We start from the raw sequence: 7,317 nt of genomic DNA on the forward strand, positions 1-7,317 counted from the left end.
AGGACACGGGGCAGCAGAGTTTTGGATCACCTCTAGTTTACATCGGGTAGAATTTGGGAGGCTGGCCAGGAGTGCGTTGGAATAGTCAAGTTTGGAGGTAACAAAGGCATGGATGAGGGCTTCAGCAGCGGATGAGCTGAGGCAGGGGGCGGAGACGGGGCAGTGGGTGGAGTCAGGGTGTTACACTCCCGAGGACATTGGACTCCGGCTAGGATGGACAGTCCAGGTAACCAATCCATGCTTCAGCTCATGAAGCCTTCGGTACTGATGGGTATCAAGTGGATGGGCAATGGGACCTTACCAGACCCAAACTCCACCCCAGCACCATTAAACTCGGACAGATTACTAGGGAGTTCTCCCCGGTGTCCTGGGGCCAATATTTATCCCTCAACCAACATCACTAAAAAACAGATTAAGTAAGGCTGATGGAATGTTGGCCTGGATATCGAGAGGACTACAATACAAGGGGGTAGAAGTTACGCTGCAGCTGTACAGAGCCCTGGTTAGACCACAGCTGGAGCACTGTGAGCAGTTCTGGGCACCACACCTTAGGGAGGACATAAAAACATAATAGGAGCAGGAGTAGGCCATACGGCCCCTCGAGTCAGCTCCTCCATTTAATATGATCATGGCTGATCCGATCATGGACTCAGCTCCACTTCTCCGCCCGCTTCCCATAACCCCTTATCCCCTTATCGTTTAAGAAACTGTCTATTTCTGTCTTAAATTTATTCAATGTCCCGGCTTCCACAGCTCTCTGAGGCAGCAAATTCCACAGATTTACAACCCTCTGAGAGAAGAAATTTCTCCTCATCTCAGTTTTAAATGGGCGGCCCCTTATTCTAAGACCATGCCCCCTAGTTCTAGTCTCCCCCATCAGTGGAAACATCCCTCTCTGCATCCACCTTGTCGAGCCCCCTCATAATCTTATACGTTTCGATAAGATCACCTCTCATTCTTCTGAATTCCAATGAAGAGGCCCAACCTCCTCAACCTTTCCTCATAAGTCAACCCCCTCATCCCTGGAATCAACCCAGTGAACCTTCTCTGAACTGCCTCCAAAGCAAGTGTATCCTTTCGTAAATATGGAAACCAAAACTGCACGCAGTACTCCAGGTGTGGCCTCACCAATACCCTGTGTAACTGTAGCAAGACTTCCCTGCTTTTATACTCCATCCCCTTTGCAATAACGGCCAAGATACCATTGGCCTTCCTGATCACTTGCTGTACCTGCATACTAACCATTTGTGTTTCATGCACAAGTACCCCCAGGTCCCGCTGTACTGCGGCACTTTGCAATCTTTCCCCATTTAAATAATAACTTGCTCTTTGATTTTTTTCTGCCAAAGTGCATGACCTCGCACTTTCCAACATTATACTCCATCTGCCAAATTTTTGCCCACTCACTTAGCCTGTCTATGTCCTTTTGCAGATTTTTTGTGTCCTCCTCACACATTGCTTTTCCTCCCATCTTTGTATCATCAGCAAACTTGGCTACGTTACACTCAGTCCCTTCTTCCAAGTCGTTAATATAGATTGTAAATAGTTGGGGCCCCAGCACTGATCCCTGCGGCACTTGGTGGGAGTGCAGTGTAGCATGACCAGAATGATACCCGGACTTCGAGGGTTAAGTTCCGAGGAGATTTTACACCAACTAGGGTTGTATTCCCTGGAATTTAGAAGTTTAAGGGGCAATCTGATCAAAGTTTTCAGGATATTAACGGGGAACTGAGAGGGGGGCTATTTACGCTGGTTGGGGAGTCTAGGATGAGGGGGCAGAGTCTAAAAATTAGGAGTGAAATTCGGAAACATTTCTACACAGAAAGGGTTAGGGGAAGTTTGGAACTCTCTTCCGCAAACGGCAATTGGTGCTGGCTTAATTAATTTTAAAATCTGAGATTGCGAGCTTGTTAGCCAAAGGATATTAAAGGATATGGGCCAAAGGTGGACGGAGTCAGGTCGGAGATCAGCCATGATCTCACCGAATGGCGGAACAGGCTCGGGGGACTGAATGGCCTCCTCCTGTCCCCATTAACCATTCAGTAGGTCACTGCTGTTTGTGGGAGCTTGCTGTGAACAAATTGGCGTTACCTACATTGCAACAGTGACTGTACCACCCCCCCCCCCCCCCCCCCAAGAAAGTACTGTGAAAGCGCTTTGGGACGTCGGGAGGCACTTAGCGCGTAACATGTTCCCGCTCGCGCCGTGTAACGCACTCGAGGCGTGAGTCAGGAGTCCCGAGCAACAGTTACCGTTCAGTGTCTCAGAGCATGCCTCTTGCAAACCACTGTGAAAATCCTTTCAGTGAACAATGTCGAGACGGCAAGTGTTCGAATCCCCGCCACGGTCAGCTGGGGGATTTAAATTCAGTTCATTAAATAAATCTGGGATTGAAGAAACTAGTCTCAGTAGTGGTGACCATGAAACCATCGGATTGTCGTAATAATCGATCTGGTTCACCAGTGTCCCTTTAGGGAAGGAAATCTATCGCCCTTACCCGGTCTGGCCGATATGTGACTCCAGACCCCACAGCAATGTGTTTGACTCTTAACGGCCCCTCTGAAATGGCCCAGCGAGACACTCAGTTGTATAACAATCCTGCCACGACAAAGTCAGCATTGTGGGAGCACCTTCACCACAGGGAACAGAGGAGATTTACCAGGATGTTGCCGGGACTGGAGAATTTTAGCGATGAGGAAAGATTGGATAGGCTGGGGTTGTTTTCTTTGGAACAGAGGAGGCTGAGGGGAGACCTGATTGAGGTGTATAAAATGATGAGGGGGCCTGGATAGAGTGGATAGGACGGACCTGTTTCCCTTGGCAGAAGGGTCAACAACCAGGGGGGCACAGATTTAAAGTAATTGGGGGGAGGTTTAGAGGGGATTTGAGGGGAAATGTCTTCACCCAGAGGGTGGTGGGGGTCTGGGGTGGAACTCACGGCCTGAAAGGGTGGTAGAGGCAGAAACCCTCACCACATTTAAACAGTACTTGGGATGTGCGCTTGTAACCGACAGGGCTACGGACCGAGAGCAGGAAAGTGGGATTAGGCCGGGCGGCTCTTGGTCGTCCGGCGCGGACACGATGGGCCGAGATGGCCTCCCTCCGTGCCGCAAACGTCTGTGGTTCTACGACCACACGGGACTGCAGCGGTTCAAGGCGGCGGCTCACCACCACCTTCTCAAGGGGCGACCAGGGACGGGCGATAAACGCCGGGCCTTGTCGGCGACGCCCACATCCCCGTGAACGACTAAATTAAGTAAAGCGGCGTGCTCCGTTTAAAGGTGACTTTTTCTTTGTTTTTGAGGCTACAGTACAAGGTAGAGTCGCGAACACCGGGACCAGCACAGTCAACAGCAATAAATACGGTTTATATACCACAACAGCGTCCGAGTGCCCCTGCCCCCCGCGGTATGCCCTTTGTCCACCGCCTCGCCCAGAGCTAAGCCAGCGCGCCCTGAACTTTAACCCCTTTGCACGGGTTGGGGTGGGGCAGTGGTGTGTGGGGAGAAGGTTTACACATGAAAAAACCTGCACGGAAAAGAGAGAGAGAGAGAATCCGAGGGACCACTACGTGACTTGTCGACGTTTGAAGGCATGGCGATGAAAAATGTTCATAGGCCAGAGGTCAGAGTTCATAGAAGGGTTACAGCACAGAAGGAGGCCATTGGGCCCGACGAGCCCCTGCCGGCTCTCTGCAAGAGCCCCTCAGCCAGTCCCACTCCCCCCGCCCTTTCCCCGTTGCCCTGCAATGTTTTCCCTTCATACACTTATCCAACTCCCTTTGGAAAGCCACGATTGAGTCTGCCTCCACCGCCCTCTCAGGCAGCGCATTCCAGATCCCAACCACTCGCTGCGTAAAAACGTTTCTCCTCGTGTCGCCTTTGGTTCTTCTGCCAATCGCCTTAAATCTGATATATTTGCTGTGGAGGCAGTTCAGAGAAGGTTCACTCGGTTGATTCCGGGGATGAGGGGGTTGACTTACGAGGAAAGGTTGAGGAGGTTGGGCCTCTACTCATTGGAGTTCAGAAGAATGAGAGGTGATCTTATCGAAACGTATAAGATTATGAGGGGGCTTGACAAGGTGGATGCAGAGAGGATGTTTCCACCGATGGGGGAGACTAGAACTAGGGGGCATGGTCTTAGAATAAGGGGCCGCCCATTTAAAACTGAGATGAGGAGGAATTTCTTCTCTCAGAGGGTTGTAAATCTGTGGAATTCGCTGCCTCAGAGAGCTGTGGAAGCCGGGACATTGAATAAATTTAAGACAGAGATACAGTTTCTTAACCGATAAGTGTTTCTGGGGAGTGGGCGGGGAAGTGGAGCTGAGTCCATGATCGGACCAGCCATGATCTTATTAAATGGCGGAGCAGGCTCGAGGGGCCGAATGGCCGACTCCTGCTCCTAGTTCTTATGTTCTTATGTGTCCTCTGGTTCTTGGCCCTTCTGCCAACGGGAACTGTTTCTCTCGTTCTACTCTGTCCGAACCCCTCATGGTTTTGTTGGGGGTGGGTTGTGGGGCTGGAGGAGATTACAGCAATAGGGACGAGGGCCACGGAGGGATTTGAAAACAAGGAGATGCTTTAAATCGAGACGTTGCCCTGTTCTTCTGGGCCCCGCACTTTAGGAAGGATGTGAAGGAGAGGGTGCAGAGGAGATTGACCAGAATGGTTCCAGGGATGAGGGACTGTAGTTACGTGGAGAGACTGGAGAAGCCGGGGTTGTTCTCCTTGGAGGAGGAGATATTTGATCGAGGTATTCAAAATCATGAGGGGTTTAGAGCGTGTGGATGGAGAAAAACTGGAAATAGTAGCCAGAGGGACACAGATTTAAGATAAATCGGCAAAAGTACCAGAGGGGCGATGAGGAGAGTGTTTTATTACACAGCGAGGTCTGGAACGTGCTGCTTGAAAGGGCGGTGGGAGCACATTCAACGGTAACAGTAAAAGGAAATTGGATAAGTAAGTGAAAAGGAAAATTGTGCGGGGCAACGGGGAAAGAGCGGGGGGGGAGGGGAGTGGGACTAATGGGATCGCCCTTTCACAGAGCAAGCACAGGCTCGATGGGCCGAATGGCTGTCATTCTATACAGCACTTTACAGCCCCACAACAATCGTGGGCAGTGGGTGCGGAGCTCAACAGTGTCGAGTCTCCTCCAGCCCGCTGGGTTACAGGAGATGGGGAGAAGGTGGGTCAGTGGGGGACACGGGGAGAAGGTGGGTCAGTGGGAGGGGGGAGATGGGGAGAAGGTGGGTCAGTGGGGGGGGGGAGATGGGGAGAAGGTGGGTCAGTGGGGGGGGGAGATGGGGAGAAGGTGGGTCAGTGGGGGGGGGAGATGGGGAGAAGGTGGGTCAGTGGGGGGGGGAGATGGGGAGGTGTGTCAGTGGGGGGGGGAGATGGGGAGAAGGTGGGTCAGTGGGGGGGGGGAGATGGGGAGAAGGTGTGTCAGTGGGGGAGATGGGGAGAAGGTGGGTCAGTGGGGGGGGGGGAGATGGGGAGAAGGTGGGTCAGTGGGGGACACGGGGAGAAGGTGGGTCAGTGGGGGGGGGAGATGGGGAGAAGGTGTGTCAGTGGGAGAGATGGGGAGAAGGTGGGTTAGTGGGGGGGGGGAGATGGGGAGAAGGTGTGTCAGTGGGAGAGATGGGGAGAAGGTGGGTCAGTGGGGGGGTGGGGGAGATGGGGAGAAGGTGGGTCAGTGGGGGGGGGAGATGGGGAGAAGGTGGGTCAGTGGGGGGGGGAGATGGGGAGAAGGTGTGTCAGTGGTGGGGGGGGGAGATGGGGAGAAGGTGGGTCAGTGGGGGGGGGGAGATGGGGAGAAGGTGGGTCAGTGGGGGGGGGGAGATGGGGAGAAGGTGGGTCAGTGGGGGGGGGGAGATGGGGAGAAGGTGTGTCAGTGGGGGGGTGGGGGAGATGGGGAGAAGGTGGGTCAGTGGTGGGGGGGGGAGATAGGGAGAAGGTGGGTCAGTGGGGGGGGGAGATGGGGAGAAGGTGGGTCAGTGGGGGGGGGAGATGGGGAGAAGGTGGGTCAGTGGGGGGGGGAGATGGGGAGAAGGTGGGTCAGTGGGGGGGGGGAGATGGGGAGAAGGTGGGTCAGTGGTGGGGGGGGGAGATAGGGAGAAGGTGGGTCAGTGGGGGGGGGAGATGGGGAGAAGGTGGGTCAGTGGGGGGGGGAGATGGGGAGAAGGTGGGTCAGTGGGGGGGGGAGATGGGAGAAGGTGGGTCAGTGGGGGGGGGGGGGAGATGGGGAGAAGGTGGGTCAGTGGGGGTGGGGGGGGGAGATGGGGAGAAGGTGGGTCAGTGGGGGGGGGGGGAGATGGGGAGAAGGTGTGTCAGTGGGGGGGGGGGGAGATGGGGAGAAGGTGGGTCAGTGGGGGACACGGGGAGAAGGTGGGTCAGTGGGTGGGGGAGATGGGGAGAAGGTGGGCCGGTGGGGGGGGGGGGGGGAGATGGGGAGAAGGTGGGTCAGTGGGGGATATGGGGAGAAGGTGGGTCAGTTGGGGGGGGGGGGGGGAGATGGGGGAGAAGGTGGGTCAGTGGGGGGGGGGGGGGGGGGGAGATGGGGAGAAGGTGGGCCGGTGGGGGAGATGGGGAGAAGGTGGGCCGGTGGGGGACACGGGGAGAAGGTGGGTCAGTGGGGGGGGGGGGGGGGAGATGGGGAGAAGGTGGGTCAGTGGGGGGGGGGACTATGGGGATGTAGTTTGCGGGTGGGTGTGTGGAGAGATTGGGTAGCTGGAGTTGCAGTGGGGGGTGGGGAGGGGGGAAATGTTTACAGTGTGATGATGGAGAGGGGGGGGGAGGGGGGGGGAAGGTAGGAAGGGCTGACGAGAGACTGGAGCAGCGTGCTTGGGCCGAGGGGCCTGGGCCCATCGCAGAGCCTGCGGGGTGTGGCGACCCCAACCTCGGCTTCACACCGGGATTCGGCCAATCGGCTGCGTCGGGGGCCTGGGGGAATCGGGAAGGACATAAAACCACGGGCTGACTGACACATGGACCTGGGGGGGGGAGGAGGGGGAATTGTGGGGGGGGGTGGGAGATCTCGGGGCGGGGGGGGCACAGTCACTTCGGCAAATATTAAATTATGAAGCTTAACGAATAAAATAAACATTGTTTAAATAAGACATGGCAAAAATTCGGCAATTTACAGTGAACGAGGTACCCGAAATGTCTATACTACCGATATAGGGAACGGCACGATTTGGCGAGAGGGCCACTCCATGGTTAATATTGCAATACAAAAGGACATTTGCTGGTCCAGTCCGCCTCGGTTAATGTCTTCCGCGGAGTGTCAGAGCGGGAGCAGGGCATTGGAGATTCCCATCGG

Source organism: Pristiophorus japonicus, chromosome 27, assembly GCF_044704955.1.
Source record: "Pristiophorus japonicus isolate sPriJap1 chromosome 27, sPriJap1.hap1, whole genome shotgun sequence".
Taxonomy (NCBI): Eukaryota; Metazoa; Chordata; class Chondrichthyes; family Pristiophoridae; genus Pristiophorus; species Pristiophorus japonicus.